This window comes from Lactuca saligna, chromosome 3 (genome assembly GCF_052625555.1).
Source record: "Lactuca saligna cultivar CGN05327 chromosome 3, ASM5262555v1, whole genome shotgun sequence".
NCBI lineage: Eukaryota > Viridiplantae > Streptophyta > Magnoliopsida > Asterales > Asteraceae > Lactuca > Lactuca saligna.
Window position 1 is genome coordinate 193,223,494 of NC_136419.1, and position 22,858 is coordinate 193,246,351.

Here is a 22,858-nt window from a genome sequence, read left to right on the forward strand (position 1 = left end):
CGTGTTTTTCAATGTTTTCAGGGGGGGAATACAAGAAAACTATAACTGTTTTCAAATCATGACATTGATATGTTTCAAATAATATCTGGCAAATTTACAAACACTTTTACTCCTTATGTATTATGCTGAGCATAAGGAATGGTTTATCAATTACAACTAATGGATTTTAGTTAAGGAAATAACAAAACAAATCAAATTATTATGGGAATAATTTGTGGTTCTTTATTGTTCGTTTTATCATGTACTAATGTGTATATAAAGTTATTAGATAAACTATGTCTGATTCAGTTTATCTCCGTATCATTTGAATGTATTGTCAGATATTTTCACTGTATGTATCTATATTCACTGTATTACGTTTCATAATCCTTTGTATGTTGATATCGTATGAGAACCCTGTGAATAGTTTAGTACTAGTTTGTGAGATAGTCACTACCCTTTATGGATGATCAGTAAATCCTCCCTGGAAGTGTAACCAGAGTCCCCTGGAGGGAGAGCGAGGAATTTGTGAATAGATCTATTCGGGACTGACAATCCCACACCTTAACTGCTAGCTACAGTTAGGCGGGCACGTCTGGGGTGAGAAATTTCTGGATATCATTCGACGTCTGAAAAGCGTCAAGGAGGTCTCGTTGTCATATTAGTATGGTTACCCGACTCACAACATGTACTAATATAAGTTTATTCACAGCTTGGGTTTTAGAATCTATATCTCGTTCGGGATAGTGATCCGATGGTTTTATCAAACTATTTTGTATCTAGTCCGGGATAGTAGTCCCATGGTTTTCAGTCTATTGAACTTGTATCTGGTACGGGATGTTATTCCCATGGTTTTCAGTATGTATATACCTTATATCTGGTGCGGGATAGTGATCCCATGGTTTTCAAATTATATTTCTTAGTATATCAAACTATCTTGTAATTAGTTCGGGATGTTAGTCCCAAGGCTATCAAACTACTTTCTATCTACAGTTCGTGTATATTATGGTATTTCATATCTAATTCAGGATGTTTGCCCCATGGTTTTTAACTATATATTATACGGGATAGTAATCCCATGGTTTTGAATCTATAGCTATTATGGGATAGTAATCCCATGGTTTACACCTATATCTTGTCCGGGATAGTGATCCCATGGTTTTCAATCTATATTTAGTATGGGATGATAATCCCATGAATTTCAATCTATATCAAGTACGGGATGATAACCCCATGGTCTAAATCTATATTTTGTCCGGGATAATAATCCCATGGTTCCCAATCTATATTTTCATATATATCAAATTATCTTGTGTCTAGTTCGGGATGGTAGTCCCATGATCTTAAATCTGTATTTTCATATGTGTCAAACTATCTTATATCTCTTTCGGGATAGTGATCCCAAGATTTTCAATATATAGTTTTGTGTATTAAACTATACTTTGTGATATTCAACTGGTCTTACAATTAGGAAAATATGGGATTTTCCTGGGGTAAAATACAACACGTAATCGAATTTGTAAGAAATGATAACTAAACTAACTTTACATAAGAAAATATGGGATTTCTTGGATAATAAACCTTTTCGGGAATCTAAAGGAAACCGATACAATTTCATAAAACAAAACCGCTTATGAACTCACCAGCTTTATGCTGATTTTCAAACCGCTTGTATTCTCAGGTCCAAGTTAGACAGGTACCCGGCGATATCTTTTGGCGAAGACGGAGTGCTCAGAGGACTCGTCTCAACTTTTGTTAATATGATGCATATGTATATCTTGTATAACTTTACTTTTGAAACAAATGTAAACTTTCTTATATATGTAATGTATTGGTTGTTTACTGTGATTACTATGTACATTGGATTTGATACACAACGTGGAGTCCACCCCGGAAATGTTTTCGCCTTTGATTTTCGGGGTGTGACAGCTTATGATCCAAGATTCCTTATGTTGAAATTAACCCATGTGGTGGTCCATGGATACTCCATGGAGGTTTAAACCTATGTAGCATAAGAAAGGGGTAAAGTCATGGGTTACATGGTGTAACCCTTATGTGCACACTATATAAGGACCCCTTTAGCTCAAGAAATTGACACAAGTAATACATATATGAGGGTTAGTCAATTTGAACTTGGAGTGTCTTCTTCTCATTGTTATTCCAAGTGTTCATGATGTTGTGTGAACCATTTGAGGTGTCACACTTGGGGCACTAGGCTCTCAAGCTTCATGGAGTCAAGCAACAACAACAAGGTATGTATTCTATTTATTTTACTACCCTAGTATCAATGTTTTGGTATGCTAGTTAGGATAATACCTTGGATATTCATATTTGTATGTATAATAGAGAAAACATGGATCCAAGGTATTTAGGGTTGCATGTACACTTAGGAGTGTTAGAATGCTCAAAACTTAAAACATATATATTTGGAAATATTTAGAACTTGAACTATCTTGACCGGCGACCAAATTTCCTCTTCCTTTCCACCGAGAACAGCATGAAAACAATTTTTTAACCTTTTGAATTCTTCTTTGTCTTCAAACTTTTCAGCATTCTGATATTTTTATGCCATGAACATCATCTTGTTGATTGGAAAATCAGAGTTTTCTATGGGATAGCTCTTCTTGGGAATTTTCTCAAAGTCATGCATTTCACCAGTTAAGACCTGAGCTTCAATGTATTCATAAGAAAAATGCTTTGAAGTATCTCCCTTATCAATACCAGGAGGGTTATTAGCCCTTTGTCGAAGAATGCTTTGAATCTTTCTTTGTTTCTCGATTTCTTTTTCAACAACATTGTTCTTTTCTTCGACAGTAGGTTCTAAAGAAACACCTTTCCCTTTGTTTTTCATCTCTTCTGTTGATGGAGGTGGCTTCGACAAACTTTAACCCCCAATAGTAGAACCAATCATAATCCCTTTTGTCAATGGACTTGTTGTTGTTGTTATTTTTGAAGTAGTTGTAGTTGAAGTCTTTGGAAAGAAAGTGTGAATTAGAGATGACTTTCCCAAATACTTTCGCATCATCATCTACTTTCGAAGAACCACTTCCTCCCATATCTGGCTTCGAACCCGTACCCATGACAACATTTATCTTTTCTCCCCCTTGCACCCCTATGTGAACACGTGGGGCATCTGTTGGCATTAAAGTAGCCATTTTCACAAGTGGGGCTCATTCATTGTGAATAATACATTCTAACAAGCGAAACTTTTGAGTTAAAAACTCAGGAGTAAGTAATGCGGATGATGACGAACGAGACTTCGAAATCAATTCCTTAAGAGTATTCAACAACTCTTCAACTTTGCCCAAACTCTGAACATCAAGTTCGTCCTTCTTATCAACCTTCGAAAGTAGTGAATGATAACACTTGACAACATTCATAACAACATCAACGATTATATCCACTTTGGTGTGTAGAGAAGAATAATCATGACTAAAAGCTGCAACTTCCTTCACCAAATCAACCCTTAGTTCTTCAATTTTTAGATTGACATCTTCACGAACCTTCTTGACATCATAAAAAAAATAAAAGATGCCTTTCTTTGGCCACAAATTTCAACTCCTTAAGCTCATGATTGAAAGTCGAAGATTTAGCCTTAACATGATTCTCATTATTCCGGTCCAGAAGCTCCAATTCATGTCATAAACGATGCTCTTGAGCCTTCAGCATCACATCTACTTCAATCCTAGAAACATAAATTTGACCCCCTGCATCAGCTTGAAGCTGCAATTAAGAATTAAGCTTCCTGTTGAGAATCTTGAATTGTTTCCCTAACATCAACATGTGATCACGAATGTTTTCTTCTTCTGGATCAAATTCAATATCTTTAAAAGTTCCCATAAACTCTCCATCTTCAGTTGTTTCATCTTCTTGAACAATTCTGGAGCCTTTAGTAGATTGGGATGGAAACAATGAAGTGATGGGTTGATTGATGATGTTCTCAAAAGTTGGTGATTGAGTGAATTGGGGTAAGGTAAGAGGAATAGAATTATGGAATGGTGGTAATGAAATAGTGGTGTCAATGGTAGATGTATCGAAGGAAGATGAAATAATAAGATGAGAAGTACCTTGGGTTTCATTTTTTGACACTCCTTCACCCATATTGACATTTGCGTCTGTATTAGATATGTTCGTAGGGATGTCTGAAGTTCAAACCTCCTCTGAAACTGACTCAACAATCGGAACTTTCGGTGGTATGACAACAATTTGTTCAGGAGTGGATATCTTCGAAGGAACACCTTGATTAGTGGTTACGAGTACATTAGAGGTTTTCATAGTGCCAGTAGGACTTCCAATCTCCTCGACATTCGACTTGACTGGAGAGCCCCTCGTTGGTGATGGAATACCCATATTAATATTACGAGGTGGTGATGGAGACTTACCACTTCCATTAAAATTTGACTCAGGAACAACTTCTTCCATATCATCCTCAACAACTTTTGTCTTCTTTTTCTTCTTAGATATGTGTTTCGCCATATCTTTAGCACTTCACTTTTTGGATGCGGGAGACATCGAAGAAAGAATCTTGCGAATAACAACACATTTTCCATTTAGATGAGGCTTGCGAATAATATTATATTTCGCACCTTTATCACTTGTCTTTTCTGGGGAATGACGAGGCCTATGAGCCATTTTCTCCAAACATTTAAGAATCCTAGACATCGAAGGTATCACTTCCTTGGTTGGAATAGACATGTCTTCGACAATTGGCTTAACAACTTTCTTTGAAACCTTCTTTGCAGAAACTATAACAACTTTTTCAACAGGCTTTGGACTAGGCTTTGAAGGACTATCCTTTAATCCTTTCTTAGATCCTTTACTCTTCTTCGATGGGCCACTAGCTTCTTTTGATAAAAACACTCCAGTTTCAATTGAAGGATTGATAGTGGTGAGATAAGCCACCAAAACTAGATTCGTAGGATCATCTCTACGAAGCATAGTATCAGGAACATGAGGAACCGTTGGTAACGCATCCTGATTATCCTCCACCATCTTTGGATGATGATACAAAGAAAATCCAGCCTTAGGTTCATCTTCAGGAACAACAACACACTCCTTTTCATATGCATACTGTAAGATTAAACTCCAATATCGAGCACACGACATTCCATTCACCACATTCGTGTTGCTGATGCTCTTAACAAACTCATCCCACAATGGTGTCACATAATCCACCTGTAGATCATGATAAATACCTGATACCATAGCATATATCTCCAATTTTTTCTTATCCAGTCCAACACTTTGACCCGTCAGGCATCGAAGGAAAATACCAAACAATAAATTCCATATGCAAGGTAAAGAAGATTTCTTGAAATCACTTATCTTGGTTAAAGTTGGTTGATACCCCATTTCATTGAACATGTAAAGCACTTGTTCATTCGATACTTCATAAAACGGGCAAACATTGGGAAGTTTCAAGATCTGAGCAAACACCTTCTTTGTTATTGTGAACTTCTTCTTAGTAGACAATTGAAAAGTAACCACCTTGACTATCTTGTTGAACACAACAATTGAAACAGCAAGAGACAACCACGACATCGGAACAGAAAAAGATGTCGACATTATTGTTTATAAAACCGGATGATTTAGAGCAATGATGAACATCTTCAATCTGTTAGGATATTGAGTAACATTCAGTTGAAATCAATAATTGGTGCTTTGAATCTTCATCAAAGGTTGAGAAGTAATGTCCTCTGTGGTTTGAGACTGATCAACTTGATCATGAACAACCGCCATTATTAGGGTTTTGAAAGAATTTGGAAGAACATAACGTATGTAGGCATGAAGATATTTAGGAGATCTTGTTTCGCGTAAAGTTGGAAAGAGGTATCCAAAAACCCTTTATACGCAAACCCCAATTTGAATTTGAAGCAGTTTAAGCATTAAATCCAATCCACATGTCACCTGGAAAACCGAACCAGTAGCCATAAAAGTAGCCACATATGAGAAATGATGATCACTTTTTCCTTGAAAAGTGCAAGGTAACCAAAACGTCACATCAATCAGTCTATTTGTTTCCCCAAGAAGAAAGGAAGCGTTATAAACCCTTCGGCGTGGAGGTAAGTCTCTTTCACTTTTATGTTGAAAAGAGAAGTCATAAACCAGTCTTGTTGAAATCATCAACCTGAGTTGGTATTAACCAGAACCTCAAGGATTTTGGTGTGTGTACGTGTGCCAAAGATTGAGATGCGATCAAGATAAAAAAAAAATTAGAATTGTGATGTCAATGAAAAATTGACATAAAGCAACAAGATCCAAGGAAAAGATCGCTTCATTCTACATCAAGAGAGATGTCGAACAGCTTGTGTGGGTTCCCGTGAATTACAATCGAATACTTATAGAGAAGTATCGAAAGGATTCTTTTATAAGGCTTCGCGGGTGGACAAAAATTTCATTACATATCACAAATCAATATAAGTGTGAGAAATTGTAAACGAAATGACCTGTTTGACAAGTGTAGTAAGTGACAAGTATGGTGAGAAGATTATTGCAAGTAACAAAGAATCAAACTGATACTCAGACGGAAATCATATTAAAAAAAGTCCTGGATCTTGTTGGGTAAAAATGTCGTGGGTTTCGAACATTTTAGCAAGACTACGCAAAAAGAGAGAATATGATTTTGAATATCAAATTAAGGTACTGAAACAAATGTTTCGTTACATTCTAGAACAAAACTTCCCTGTCAATTCCATCAATGTTTCGAAATATTGGGTTCACCTTCATCACGGTCTCATGAATCTAGATCATCAACACAGATTGATTACATACCTATAACCTCGTTGGTTTAATACAGAGATGTCTTAGGTATGTGTCATTGTGTGTGAACGTCTAAGAGTAGTAGGTGAAAAAGATTGGTCAAAGAATCAAAAATACCTCTGCTATTAGTTGGCCAAGTAGAAAACTCTTAACTCATTTGAGTAGAGTAAGGTAGATCAGAGACTAATGTGAATATATCCTGATCAGGAAGGAATCCTCGTGTTGAGAAATCCATTAAGGCTTCGAAAGCACATTGAGTCATGGAGGCTAGGGTCGACATGCTGCAACATGCTTCTAGGGACACCTAACTAGTGCAAAGTATCGAAGAATTGAACTTTCCTAGAGCTTCAAAACATGTTCCACTATAGATCTTCGCTATAAAGCTTCAGAAAATGGTAAACACACAAAATAGAAGAAAATATATTGTTGCCTTTTTGTTTTAGAAAGAAAATAACAAAAATAAGAAAATCATTTTGATATTTTTGATTTTTGAATGAAAATAAAAAAAAATTAGAAAAGAAACAAAAATGTTTCCAGACTTTGTGATAGGAATGAGGTAGCGAAGTGTGTGCTGAATCGTTCAAAAGAATATCGAATGTGAAGCATGCCGAAGAGTTGACTATGAACAATAACTGCTGAATGGATCAGTGAGAGTTCGACATCAATTGACATTGTGACGAATTCAAACCAGGAACAACATTCGCATATAACATGGCTAAGCCCAATAAAATCCTTAGAAAAGTTTTCTCATCCAATGGTTTTGTGAAAATATCAGCAAGTTGATCAGTAGTTTTCACAAAATGAACTTCAATGTTGCCTTCCTCAACATGATCTTTGATAAAGTGGTAACAAAGCACAATGTGTTTTGTCTTCGAATGTTGCACTGGATTATGGCAGATGTGTATGGCAGTTTGTGAATCACAATACAACAGAATTTGAATCATCTTGATTTGAGAAGTGCAAGCTGCAACAACAACATACTCTACTTCTATTGTGGAAATCGAAAAACAGGCTTGCCTTTTTGATTGCCAGCTAACAAGCTTCCGATCCAAAAGTTGACACCCACAACTTGTTCTTTTTCGATCAAGTTGACAACCTCGAAAATATGCATCTGAAAATGCTTGTATAAAAAATCCTATTTTCGAAGGATACCACAATCCTAATGAAACTGTGCCTTTGAGATAATGAAAAATGTTCTTGACAACAGTGAGATGTGGTTCCCTAGGATTTGATTGGTACCTAGCACAATTACAAATGACAAACATTATATCAGGTCGACTAGCTGTTAGACATAATAATGAACCAATCATGTTTTGGTATAATGTGTAACACTCGGTTCCCGGTACGTATTTTTAAATTTAAGTAATTGCATGTTTTACACTGGGACTCGACGAGTTGGAGGCCCAACTCGTCGAGTAGACTCAATTTTGGACACGGGTTTTAAGTAACCTATTTGACGAGTCGGGAGCCCACCTCGACAAGTAGGACTGTCTGGAGGAAACCATAATATATAGGGTTTGCACCCTATTTAAACGCCTTAACTTTTCCCATTTCAGCCTCCATCGTCTCTCACAGTCCACAAAAGCCCTAACTCGAAATCCTAAAGCATTTGGAGTGTCCTTGAGCCATTTTTGTGTGTTTTTGGTTGATTGAAGCTTGAAGAAAGAAGTGGAAGCTTGGGGGTTCCAGAAGAAGCAAGTAGATCCAGAGGTTTTGCTTCATTTCTAGCTCATTGAAGGTAAAAAGCTTCAACCTTGACTTCCCATTTGTTAGATCCTCTTTAGGGCTTGAATCTTGTCATTTTTTGGGGCATTTCTAAGTCACATTCGGTTTTAGAGCGTAATATAGAGTGATGACTTCAGATCTTGAACCTAAGAGGGTTCTCATGGCATAAAGGTTCCAGGTTTATGGACATGGGAGTCCCATACACCTTGTGGACTTAATTTTTGGGCCTTTTGAGCTTGAAGACCCATGCATGGACATAATGTTTGTGACTGTACGTGTAATATGGACCCTAGCAGGTTAGATCTATGTTCTAGATGCATTAAGGCGAACTGAAATCGACTGAATAGTTTTGGACATGGAGGGAATCGGTGAGTCAAGTCACAGTTTTCCATATGCTAGAGCATCAATGGGAAGAGGCCGACCACAATTTCGAGTGTCCTTACCACAAGGGCTCTTCTTCGAAAAGCAAAGACAACTCAGAGGAATTTTAGGGTTTATTTCAAGAGTTTAAGTAGGGAAGAAGATGTCATCGTCATTATTTCAAGGTTTAGTTTGGGAAGAAGATGTCATTGTATTTTTTCATCTGAGAAGAAAAAGAAACCTTGTTTTAATTTAGGTTATAATAACGGAAAAATTCACATGTACCAAACATTAGTTTTAATTTTCAAATAAAAATAAAAAGCCATATGGACTAAGTTTAACCGGTACAACAGGAATAATATTGTATTACTCCCCTTTTTAACAGGTAAAACATCATGAGCGCCCCGATTCTAGGTATGAATTTAAATAAAGAATAATTGGCCTTATGTCCTACTCGGCGAGTTAGTTGCCCTACTCGTCGAGTAGCAGCGGGAATAGAACGCGTGTTTAGTGACCTACTCGGTGAGTCCACTAAGGGACTCGTCGAGTAGGAGCTGGCAGATGAAACGCTAAATTCTGGGGGTTTTACACCCTATTTAAAGGATCATTGGCCTCCACCAGCCTCCCTTTACTGCTTCTTGTCCCTCCCAAACCCTAAATAGTGTGTGTGTTCTTTGGTGTGTTCAAGCTTGGAGGAGTAACCTTGGAGAAGGAAGCACTTGAGGTAGCAAGGAAAAGGAAGGCCAAGAACTCATGGGAAGCTAAGGGATTTCCTCAGTCATCACTCTCTGGAAGGTATTAGGCTCTTCCTTAAGCTCATTTCTCTTTTAACCTCTCTTGGATGGGTGTTATGAAGGGCTCTCCATGTTTAAGCTAAGATCTGAAGTTGTAACTTCAGATCTGGACTTCCCTTGACCTCTAGATTCATAAAGTTCTCAGCTTGTTCAAGGATGAGACTCTCCCAAGGTGTAAAACTCCATTAAGAGCTTAGGTTGATCATTTAGGGCCTTTAGAGCCTTGCATGTGCGTAAAGTTTGTAACTTTACGTGATAAACATGCCTTATGAGCTTGGATCTGTAATCTGGGACTTGCCATGGCTCAAAAAGCATATGCATGGATTAAGAACTGCAAGGACTCGACAAGTTGAATGAGAAACTCGGCGAGTCCGTTGAAGATGGCCATGAACTCGGCAAGTTGGATGAACAACTCAGCGAGTTAGTTGAAGATTGCATTGAACTCGGCGAGTTGTTAGAAGACTCGACGAGTTGGCTATGGTTTCTTCCAAATCTTGGCCACGTATGAACTCGATGAGTTAAAAAGGGAACCTCGATGAGCCAATCAAGGATTTCATGACTTCTCGAATTTAGGAAGAACTCGACGAGTCGATGATCTGCACTCGGCGAGCTGAGTAAACATAGATTGTTGACTCTAACTGTGGACTTTGACTTGGACGAAGGGTTGACCAATTAAATTCTGTTGGTTTATGGTAATTGGGAGATTTATGAAAATGGTTGTATGGTACATAAAGGTGGTGGAGTTCGTGTTGGACCTGGGAGTTGAGCTTTCTTATTTCTGATGATAGTTGCAAGGTGAGTTATCCTCACTATACTAAGGGGTCTAAGGCACCAAGGCCAGCCTATTGGATATGATATCCTAGTAGTTGTATTACGTTGAATATGAGTTAGTTATGCATGCTAATTGAAATGCTAGAGGGTATGCCTGTGGGACTACCTGTGATACTGATTGATTTCCTGTATGTGCATTATCTGTTACATGTTGATATGTTATGTGGGATGGGTTGAGGTCGTACTGCTCCGTGCGGTAGCCAACAAACCCTAGAGTATTCCGAATATGAGCTGAGGGCCCAGTAGGTATTCCAGACTCATACTGAGGACTTGGGAGCATTCCAGATACGAGCTGAGGGCCCGGTAGGCATTCCAGACTCGTACCAAGGGCTCGGTGGCAATCCAGATGTGAGCTGAGGGCCCGGTAGGCATTCCAGACTCACACTGTGGGCCCAGGGGTATTCCAGTCTGTTAAGCTGTGGACCCGTTATGTGTTGTTCTGCTCAGTTTGTTATGATATGTTATGGTGTGACATGGTTATGTAAATTGTATGTGTATCGGTATTTTAGGGGTAACTCACTAAGCTCTCGGGCTTACAATTTCAGTTTATTGTTTCAGGTACCTCACGGGATCGCGGCAAGGCGAAGGCATGATCGTACAGCTCCTCCTATTATGTTATGTTCCTGGGAAAACTCTGATATAAATGTATTTTGAAAACAAAGTAGTAATGTTTTGATGAATTCGACATGTTTTGAAAGTTTAAATTTGGCTTAAATTTTTAGGTGTTACAAGTTGGTATCAGAGTCTTGGTTTGAGTGAATTGGAGGAACACTCGTGTGACTCCAGTCTCAAATCAAGGAAAGGATTTTCAAAATGATTTTTTTAAAAAGGTTATCAAAATAAATAAAGGAGGATGCAGGGCGTACAATCAGTCGGGGCAAGCAAGTAGACCCCAAAATACCATACAAGTTAATTGATTATATGATATGATAGAACAACATGTTAGTGCAAGGCTAGGGATCTTGAGGAATTGCATGATAGAACTGTCTGAATACATGATGCCTGCTAGCCTAGGATTTTCCTTATGTGAGATTGACATCATTACTGTAGTTGTCTAATGTATGCATCACAGTTCTAGATAATTAAGATCATATAGCCTGATAATGTTTGATTTGGCCTTATGTTCTGTTCTTGTTTGACTGGGAGATTGGGGTAGGATTGGATATTCGAAAGTCTATAGGGTCCAGCGTTATGTATGGCTAGCATACATTAGTGCTGCAGGGTTGGTGAAAGTTTCATGGATAGGAGGGATTGAGTGAGACCGGGAGGTCAGTTATGAGATATTTAGCATTCCTCTAGGAGTGAGGATTGAGCGGTCACCATGTTGTGCATATTGTTAGGGTGTTGTAGGGATACTTAGGACAAATATAGGTAGGTGTGGAAGGTAGTAGGGGCCCATGCCACTGAAAACACATAACCTATACACGTGTCAAGTATGTCGCAATCCCTAGGGTTACTAGGGAGTTGGCTCCCAAAGATTTATATGAATTATCTGATATCTTGTGATATGTTTCAGAATGGTGATGACGAGGCGCTTTGTGACTGGATTTGGTTCGGGATCAGGATCAGGGGATGGAGGCCAGGAGGGGCCGACAACACCTAAGCCAGTTGTGCTGATGGGTACAGAGGAGTTGGATGACAGGATTCGAGAGATCCTGCATGATGAGGTTGCTGGTGCATTCCGGGCTCAGTTACCGGAGATGTTCGGATCGATCAAGACCGCCATGGTGGAGTATTTTGAAGAGCGCTATGCAGCCCTTGCAGAGACAGCCGCCGCAACAGCTACATCAGCTGTATCAGCGACAAGAGGAGGCATTGGTAGAGGTTTTTAGTACAGGGACTTCGATAACACGAAGCCCCCTACTTTTGATGGGACGCGGGATCCCATCAAGGCTATGAGGTGGATTTCAGATGTGTAGGGGTGTTTCTTCACTTGCTCGTGTCCTGCTGACCAGAAGGCCAGGTGTGCTCTGAACCTACTTAGGTCTGGGGCCAAAGACTGGTGGAGACTTCCAACTGGGTCATACTTTGATGATTAGAGAGATGCTGTTACTTGGGAGCAGTTCAGGGATATGTTCCGTGCCCGTTACATTCCACGGGTTGAGCGGGAGTGATTGTCACAGGAGTTTTTGAGTTTGAGACAGTATAGGGAGTCGATGACGGAGATCACCTGGATGTTCACTGAGAGGGTGATGTTTTGCCCGGAGTTTGCTTCAGAGCAGGCTCAGATGACCCTTTATCTGAGCATGCTCAAGATGGATATCCATCAGTTTGTGTCTACCCAGCGATGTGATACTCTTATAGAGTTGCAGGAGGCCGCCAGATGGCGTGAGTTGGAGATTGAGCAGAAGCTGAGAGAACAACGGCATGCCCCGACACATTCTTAGCCGGCACCGAAGCGGTCTAAGACCGATGATACTAGGACTGGGGGTCTGCAGACCCGCTCATGTGGGAAGTGTGGCAAGGGTCATTCTGGTGAGTGTCGAGCTAGTAGTGGATGCCACAAGTGTGGCAAGGAGGGGCATTACGCGAAGGACTGTTGCCAGGCCGCTCCAGCTCAAAGTATAAGGTTATGTTACCATTGTGATCAGGTTGGCCATCTGAAGGCCAATTGCCCGTTACTCGCCGCCAAGCCGGCGCAGCTCCAGTGCCGACTACTTTGAGGATCACGGATGGGAGACCAGTCAAGGCAGAGCCTCCAAAGGCTCAGGGTCGTGCCTTCCATCTTACAGTGGAGGATGCCAGAGCAGCACCAGATGTGGTTGCTGGTATGTTTCTATCCTTATCTCATTTTTCTATATATGTTGCATTCTTATTTTTTGCACCTATGGCTAGGTACGTTTTTAGTGAACTCCTTGCCTGCTTTGATCTTATTTGACTCTGGGGCGAGTCGGTCCTTCATATCTCAGACATTTAATAGGGGGTTCAGTGCGCCGGTGGGCGAGTTAGATTGTCTGTTGCGAGTGGCTATCGCAACGAACACGGGGTTTCTGCATCTTCAGTTTATCAAGGGTGTGACTTGGAGATTTTCAGGGTGTCATATCCGATAGATTTGATTCCGATTCCCATGGGGGAGGTATGTGTGATTGTAGTCATGGATTGGCTCAATCGATTCGGTGCCATGATCGACTGTGAGGGGCAACGTGAAGTAGTTCGAACCCCAAGTGGGGGAGAATTGATTGTATATGGCGAGGGCACCAGAGTGGGATCAGGGTTTTGTTCAGCTGCCAGGGCACAACAGTACATTTAGCACGGGTGTACAGGTTATCTAGCGTATGTGATAGATACGCGAGCCAGGGACCAGATTTCGGTTTCCGACGTACCGGTGGTTAGGGAGTTCGCAGATGTATTGCCGGAGGAGTTTACAGGGATACCTCCAGAAAGGCAGGTCGAGTTTAGGATCGACCAGGTGCCAGAGATGCAGGAGCTGTCATCGTAGCTGCAGGAATTGCTAGGCAAGCAGTTCATTCGACCTAGTAGTTCTCCATGGGGAGCACCGATATTTTTCGTCCGAAAGAAGGATGGTTCGCACCGGATGTGTATCGATTACCGGGAGTTGAATAAGTTGACAATTAAGAACCGTTACCCACTCCCGAGGATAGACGATCTCTTCGACCAGTTACAGGGTGCATCTTGGTTTTCCAAGATAGACTTGAGGTCTGGGTATCATCAGGTCAGGGTCAGGGAGGAAGACGTGGAGAAGACTGCATTCTGAACTCGTTATGGACATTACGAGTTTGTGGTGATGCCATTTGGGCTCACCAACGTGCCAGCGGTATTCATGGACCTACTGAATCGGGTTTGTAGACCGATGATTGATCGCTCGGTCATAGTGTTTATAGATGATATCTTGGTGTATTCCAAGACCCGAGAGTAGCATGAAGAACATCTGGGAGAGCTGTTGGGAATTCTAAGACGGGAACGACATTACGCCAAGTTCTCGAAGTATGAGTTTTGGTTACGAGAGGTCCAGTTCCTCGGACATCTCGTTAACCAGGAGGGGATTTTGGTCGATCCGGCCAAAATCGAGGCGGTTATGCAGTGGGAAGTTCCGAAATCTCCCTCGGATATTAGGAGGTTTCTGGGATTGGCAGGGTACTACCGGAGGTTCATACGAGACTTCTCCAAGATCGCAGTGCCACTCACTCGTTTGACAAGGAAGGGAGTGAATTTCCGATGGGGTCTCGAGCATCAGAGGGCATTTGAGACCCTCCGTCAGCAATTGTGCGATGCTCCAGTATTGACACTCTCGGAGGGAGTCGAGGATTTTGTAGTGTTCTGTGATGCATCCACCACAGGTTTAGGGGCGGTCCTCATGCAGAGAGGATGAGTGATAGCCTACGCATCGCGGCAGTTGAAGCCGCATGAGACGAGATACCCTACGCATGACTTGGAACTAGGGGCGGTGGTGTTTACCCTCAAGATATGGAGATACTACCTCTACAGGGTCCGTTGTACCATTTACACGGATCACAAGAGCGTGAGACATATCATGGATCAGCCAAACCTGAACATGAGGCAGCGTAGGTGGCTGGACGTAGTCAAGGACTACGATTGCGAGATCCTTTACCATCCCGGTAAAGCGAATGTAGTGCCGAACGCTTTGAGCCGCATGTCAGTAGGGTCTTCCACCCCAGTAGTATGTATGAGGATAGCAGTGGATTCTCCGTTGGTGGGTTTGATCAGAGATGCCCAGGTTGAGGGCATCCGCCCAGAAAATTGGAAGCTGGAGAGGATCAAAGGCGAGAACTCCCGGTTTGTGCAGGATAGTCGGGGACTATTAACCCGATGCGGTCGGGTTTGGGTCCCGATGACGGGTAGGGTTAGGCAGACGGTTATGGAGGAGGCTCATAAATCTTATTTCTCTATTCACCTGGGGGCCACCAAAATGTATCGAGATTTGAGGTTGAGCTATTGGTGGCCGTGCATGAAGCCGGAAATAGCTTGGTACGTTGAGAGGTGCTTGACCTGTAGGATGGTCAAGGCCGAGCATCAGAGGCCACATGGAAAGCTGCAGCCCCTAGAGATTCCCATCCCATGTGCAAATGGGAACAGATCACGATGGATTTTATTACCAAATTGCCGAAGACGACAAAGGGGTGTGATGCTATATGGGTCATCGTGGATCGATTGACCAAGAGCGCCCATTTCCTGGCTATACGAGAGGGCTCATCGGCCGAGAAATTAGCCGAATTGTACGTTCGGGAGATTGTGTCTCACCATGGGGTTCATGCCTCCATTGTCTTTGATCGGGATGTCAGGTTTACCTCCCGCTTCTGGCAAGAGTTTCACGAGGAGCTGGGTACGTGGTTGCACTTCAGCACAACATTCCACCTGCAGACCGATGGCCAGAGCGAGCAGACTATTCAGACCCTCGAGGACATGTTGAGGGCATGTGTCATTGATTTCGGTGGGAGGTGGGACTCTCACCTACCGCTTGTGGAGTTCGCCTAAAACAACAGCCATCATTCTAGCCTTGGCGCCCCGCCATTCGAGCTATTGTACGGGCGGAGATGTCGCACCCCGGTCTATTGGGGCGAAGTTGGACACAGGGTGATGGGTAGTACGGAGGTAGTCTTGCAGACTAACGAAAAGATCCAGCAAGTTAGATAGCGCTTGCAGACCGCTCAGAGTTAACAGAAGAGTTATGCCGACAAGCGCGGATCCGAGTTAGAATTTCAGATGGGGGACATGGTACTCCTGAAGGTCTCACCCTGGAAGGGCGTGATCCGCTTCAGGAAGAGGGGGAAATTGGGTCCCTAATATATCGGGTCGTTCAGGATCATTTCCAGGGTTGGCAAGGTAGCTTACAGGCTAGAGCTACCGGAGGAGCTTAGTCAGATACACAACACTTTCCACGTTTCGCAGCTGCGAAAGTGCGTCATGGATTAGGAGGCGGTGGTGCCGTTGGATGATATTCAGGTCGATGAGCGCCTGAATTATGTGGAGAGGCTCGTGGCCGTACTGGAGAGAAAGGTGAAGATACTAAGGAACAAGGAAATACCTTTGGTGAAGGTACAATGGGAGCACCGGAAGGGGTCCGAATGGACGTGGGAGACAATGGCAGAAATGCGGGAGCATTATCTGGGACTGTTCACCGCAGCAGACTTCGAGGACGAAGTCTAGTTCAAGTTCGGGAGAATTGTAGCGCCCCGATTCCAGGTATGAATTTAAATAAAGAATAATTGGCCTTATGTCCTACTCGGCGAGTTGGTTGCCCTACTCGTCGAGTAGCAGCGGGAATAGAACGAGTGTTTAGTGACCTACTCAGCGAGTCCACTAAGGGACTCGGTGAGTTGGAGCTGGTAGATGAAACCCTAAATTCTGGGGGTTTTACACCCTATTTAAAGGATCATTGGCCTCCACCAGCCTCCCCTTACTTCTTCTTGTCCCTCCCAAACCCTAAATTATGTGTGTGTGTTCTTTGGTGTGTTCAAGCTTGGAGGAGTAACCTTGGAGAAGGAAGCACTTGAGGTAGCAAGGAAAAGCAAGGCCAGGAACTCGTGGGAAGCTAAGGGATTTCCTCAGTCATCACTCTTTGGAAGGTATTAGGCTGTTCCCTAAGCTCATTTCTCTTTTAACCTCTCTTGGATGGTTGTTCTGAAGGGCTCTCCATGTTTAAGCTAAGATCTGAAGTTGTAACTTCATATCTGGACTTCCCTTGACCTCTAGATTCATAAAGTTCCCAGCTTGTTCAAGGATGAGACTCTCCCAAGGTGTAAAAATCCATTAAGAGCTTAGGTTGATCATTTAGGGCCTTTAGAGCCTTGCATGTGCGTAAAGTTTGCAACTTTACATGATAAACATGCCTTAGGAGCTTGGATCTGTAATTTGGGACCTTGCCATGGCTTAAAAAGCATCTGCATGGATTAAGAACTGCAAGGAATCGGCGAGTTGAATGAGAAACTCGGCGAGTCCGCTGTAGATGGCCATGAAAAAGGTTGTATGGTACATATAGGTGGTGCAGTTCTTGTTGGACCTGGGAGTTGAGCTTTCTTATTTCCGAAGACAGTCGCGAGGTGAGTTATCCTCACTATACTAAGGGGTCTAAGGCACCAAGGCCGGCCCATTAGATATGATATCCTAGTAGTTGTATTATGTTGAATATGAGTTAGTTATGCATGCTAGTTGAAACGATAGAGGGTAGGCCTGTGGGACTACCTGTGATACTAATTGATTGACTGTATGTGCATTATCTGTTACATGCTGATATGTTATGTGGGATGGGTTGAGGTCGTACTGCTCCGTGCGGTAGCCAACAAACCCTAGAGTATTCCAGATATGAGCTGAGGGCCCGGTAGGCATTCCAGACTCATACTGAGGACTTGGGAGCATTCCAAATATGAGTTTAGTGCTCGGTAGGCATTCCAGACTCGTACTGAGGGCTCGGTGGCAATCCAAATGTGAGCTGAGGACCCGATAGGCATTCCAGACTCACACTGTGGGCCCAGGGGTATTCCAGTCTGTTAAGCTGTTGACCTGTTATGTGTTGTTCTGCTCAGTTTGTTATGATATGTTATGGTGTGACATGGTTATGTGAGCTGTATGTGTATCAGTATTTTTGGGGTAACTCACTAAGCTCTCGGGCTTACAATTTCAGTTTATTGTTTCAGGTATCTCAGGGGATCGCGACAAGGCGAAGCCATGATCGTATAGCTCCTTCTATTATGTTATGTTCCTAGGAAAACTCTGATATAAATGTATTTTGAAAACAAAGTTGTAATGTTTTGATGAATTCAACATGTTTTGAAAGTTTAAATTTGGCTTAAATTTTTGGGTGTTACACATCACTTTAGTGACCTATTTCACAAAAAAGAACATTATTGACCAATCCAGGACAAAGCAAAAACTTTGTTATGTTATAGTGTCATTTTCCCTTCAAAATAAGCCCTTAAAATTTAAGTGATGTTCCAATCAATACATACTTACATATACATACAAATAAACTTAAACATACATCCTACACATATTGCATATACATTATAGAATCCTTTTTTTTTTTTTTCATTTTTCCAATATAGCGTTGTACTTTCTAAATAAGCCCTTAAAAGTTAAGTGACGTTCTGATCAATACATAAATACATATACATACAAATACACTTAAACATACATCCTACATATTTTGCATATACATTAAAGCATCCTACTTTTTTTCATTTTTACATTAAAGCATTGTACTATTTCATTATAGCATACAATTTTTTCCATTTACAAGGTAAATATATACATTTATACATACATACATGCATACATTACATACATTTATGTATTCTATTTCATATACATACATCATACATATTACATACATACATATATAATGCATACAATATAAAGAACTAGACGAAAATACTTTAGGAAATGGAATAGAACTTGTGGTGGAACGAAATCAGAATGGTGGTGGTGTTGTGGTCGTAGAAAATGCAACAATCGTGGTGGCGATGGTGACAATATGAGCTTAGAGGTCAACAATGCTTAATACACAAAATCAAAAACTAAACTCGGTTGATGGTCACTAGAGAGAAGATAAATAAAAAAAGGGAGGAGAAGAACCTTTTTGTCGCCATTGTCGGAATGAAAAATTCATCGTCGGTGATGCAGCTTCTGTCGCCAGTGATGGCGGCCTTGTTATCGCCGGTGATAAAGGATATCACCGGTGGTAATCGATCGTCTTGTTTGCACTTTGGTCGGAAATCAGGAAAGCGGAGAAGAGACATGTATAAGCATTAGCAACGACGAGTTTTAGCGGGGACACCTCGGAGGGAACTTCTACCGGGCTTTTTTCAAGCATTAGGGACAACGGTTGTCGCAGCCATTGACGTCGCCGCTAATAGTATATACAATATTCATTTCCAGTCGTTGGATTAGGCATAGATCGACGAACAGGGATTAAACAATGCCTTTGATGCGGATCGTCGTTTCTACCTTTAGCGGTGATAGCCACCTTTAGCGGTGACATCTAACGTAGATGTCACACTAAAGATGGTTGTCGCCGCCAAAGGTCTTTAATCTTATAGTGTGTGTTGTCTACTTTTATACAAAGATGTCCAATAAAATTTACCAACTTGTCAATAATCAAGTCTTACGGTATATTGTAAACTTATTATAAATAATATATATATTTTTGTTATTGCTTTTTTTTTTTTTTTGCTTAAGTTCCTAGTAACAGTCATGCACATGCCTTGAAGTTTCCAAGGATGTAACTTCTACAAGTATATAGTAGAGTTTGGCAACTACACGTATTAGCAAAACTCTGGTCCTTAATTTAAAAAGTCAAAGAAGCAGAATCCATTCCATCAACACTGGTGTAGTACTTGCTTTGAAGTTTCCAACGATCCAACGAAACAACCTTTGAATACAAGAAGCAAGAAACGCAACTAACCAATGGGAAAAAGACAAAACGTAGTCCTTCTAGCAAAACTGAACAGAAGATTGAGCATTTAACCAACTACAAAGAAAATAAATAAGTCGACACAAAAGGTTGAGTAATTTACTAATAACCATAATGTTCGCCCACGTCAGTCCGTTAGTGGATTCTAGTAATTTGTGAATATGTTTGTTTAACCAGTTTTATTGTAGTTCTGTCGAAAATTAAAAGGAATTGAACACCTACATGCTTATAAATTACTTGAATATTCGCCGACAAATTTAAATAGTGTTTTTATAATTCTATTGAATAATTAATATATAGACTATTATAAGAATATTTTTGCGTTAATGTAATTTTAACCCTATCAACTTTTTCTGATTGTTTTAAATAGTCACTTAGTATTATTATTAATTTATTATTATTATTATTATTATTATTATTATTATTATTATTATTATTATTATTGCGTTTTAGAGGAACTAAGTCTATTTTACCGGTTAAATAAATCCTTTGAACCTTTTATAATAGGTAACTAAGACATGTATGTAATATTTTGCTTATGTGGAAGCCAAGTATGATAACATTTAGCTAAAGTGGGATGCCACGACATTACAAAAACATGTCCTCCGAAAATATCAATTACTAGGGCTTTTTGTGCTCCAACCTAACAAGTGTTCCTCGATCATCCCCACCCTCGCCAATCCAAATTCATTCTCATCTTCAAATGATTCCCCTATTACTTTCATATGTCAAAAACACAATTCTTTTTCTTGATTTCTCAGTCTCTTGAAGTGTTGCTACTGAGTATCTACTTTGATTTCTTACTCCACCTATATCGCTGGTTTGATTTCTCCCACATGACCATGAACCCGATTTTCAATTTGAAACTCACGTTGGAGTTTGTTGACATTATTGGATAAGGAGATTGAACATGTGAGTTCGTTTGCCCCGCATATGGTGAAGAAAATGGACATGACGCTCTTGCGATTCAAGAGAACACCAAAAAGTTACCATCATGATTCTAGAATTCCAATACATCAGGAATGGTTTCAATCGTGGTAGAATGCGAGAAACAGTAGGAAAAGGAGAAGGTGAAGCTTTTGAAAGACCCGACAGTGTTTTTTTAATGGTAGAAAGGGTGGTCGTACTACTAGAAAGCAGGTCTGTAATGACACACGATTTATGATACGCATTGATTTCTGATATGCAAAAGTGTGTGACCTAAAAATAATGTCAGCTCTCTAGAAGTTTTAAGGATATAGGACACGCATTTTTGAGTGCCCTAAAATTAGTATCTGAAAAAAAACATAAAAGCCGCTTATTATAAAATATGTGTCATCTAAGCATGTCGTTTTATAATTTTTAATGAAACCCGCGTTTTTAATTAGACTTTCGCGGAGATGCCTGATATAGATTGTGACAACCTAAATTTTTTTTGCTTTCAAGACCCATTCAATCAACTCAACTGAGTGTCAAACTCATTAGTACGGAGTGCTAGCCTAGTTAAAGGTCATTCTAAGGAGTTTTGAGCCTAATACACTTAACGAATAAGTGTTAGAAAGTACCTGCTAGACCCACAATGTAGCAAATCAAACCTTAACCTCATCTAAATGAGTTCACGACCACAAGACCATGAGTTTACGGTCGTAAACTCATGTGGCCGTAAACTCAAGAGCATATATAAGGCTTTGGATCATTTCTAGTGATTTCTTCCTTCCTTGGCCGATTTTCCCTCCAAATCCTCTCAAGTATCATCAAGACTTTCACCTTAGATGTTCAAAAGAGTAAGTATTCTATCCCTTGATTAGTTGATACATCTTATTAACTAGCTACATACATTGATTTCATCCATGGAAATAATGTTTGTTTAGATCTTCAAGTTACACCAAGAACACCAAGAACACACACTAGTGTTCTTGACCAATATCAACCATTTCAAGCTTCTAGATCGTAAGTGCTCTTCCCTATACTTCATATCTAGTTAGGACCCATGTTTAGACACTTAAAAACATTAAGAACACAAGATCAAATGGAGTTTACGGCTAGTGACCCATTAACCCTCCTAGATGCAAAGCTAGTGACCCAGGACCCTTCATGGATGAGCTTAGGACCTTAAACAACTCTCATAAGCATAAGTGGCCATGAGCTTATGGTTGTAAACTCCTTAGGGCTGTAAACTCATCAAAGGCCTCAAAGAAGGTGGTTTTCCTCATCCTAGTGTAGAGCAAAAGTCCCTAAAGCTTCCCTAGTCTTCAAACTTGCAATTATACATGAGTGACCATGAGTTTACGGCCGTAAACTCCCTTGGGCCGTAAACCCATGGTAGTAAACTCATGTGAGTGTCATTCTACCTTCCTTTGTTGAATCATATGTGATTCCAACACTTGGTCAAGGTGTTTCCTAGTCCCGAAAGGTGTGTCCTTTCATATAGTTGTTTATAAACACTATATTCATGCCCATATGTGTCATCATATATCATTTAGGAACCGTTTGAATCACCCACATCAGGTGAGTTCATACCCTGTAATGAATCTTTTAACTGTTTAAATGCTTTTAAGGGGTGGAATACAAGTTGAACACAATGATAATTGTGTAATAATTTGTTATAAACATCGTTCAAAATGTTGCTTATGTCTTCTATAAGTAGTCAAAACATTTCAAAAACTATTTTATAGTTATGTTGCTTTATAGTTTAACAAAACTCCATTTTTAAAGTATAAACATAACTTGGTAGTAAAATGAGTCTTTTCAATAATAGTTCAAGTAGATTATTAGTAAACTATAATGGGTATAGTTAGAGAGTCAGATCATACTAGATACAATACACGATAACATAAGAGAACATACAATAAAGAGAAATAGGGAGGAAGATACAATACACGATAATAGAACAAATATAATAAGGTGTTATAACATGGAATAATTACAGGATCTAACTATACCAATGAATCACTAACGCATTGTTCTAAACAAAAGGTGATAGTTATATTGGGTATACATGATCATATAATCATAATGTGGATGTTCACGGCTTGCAATCATC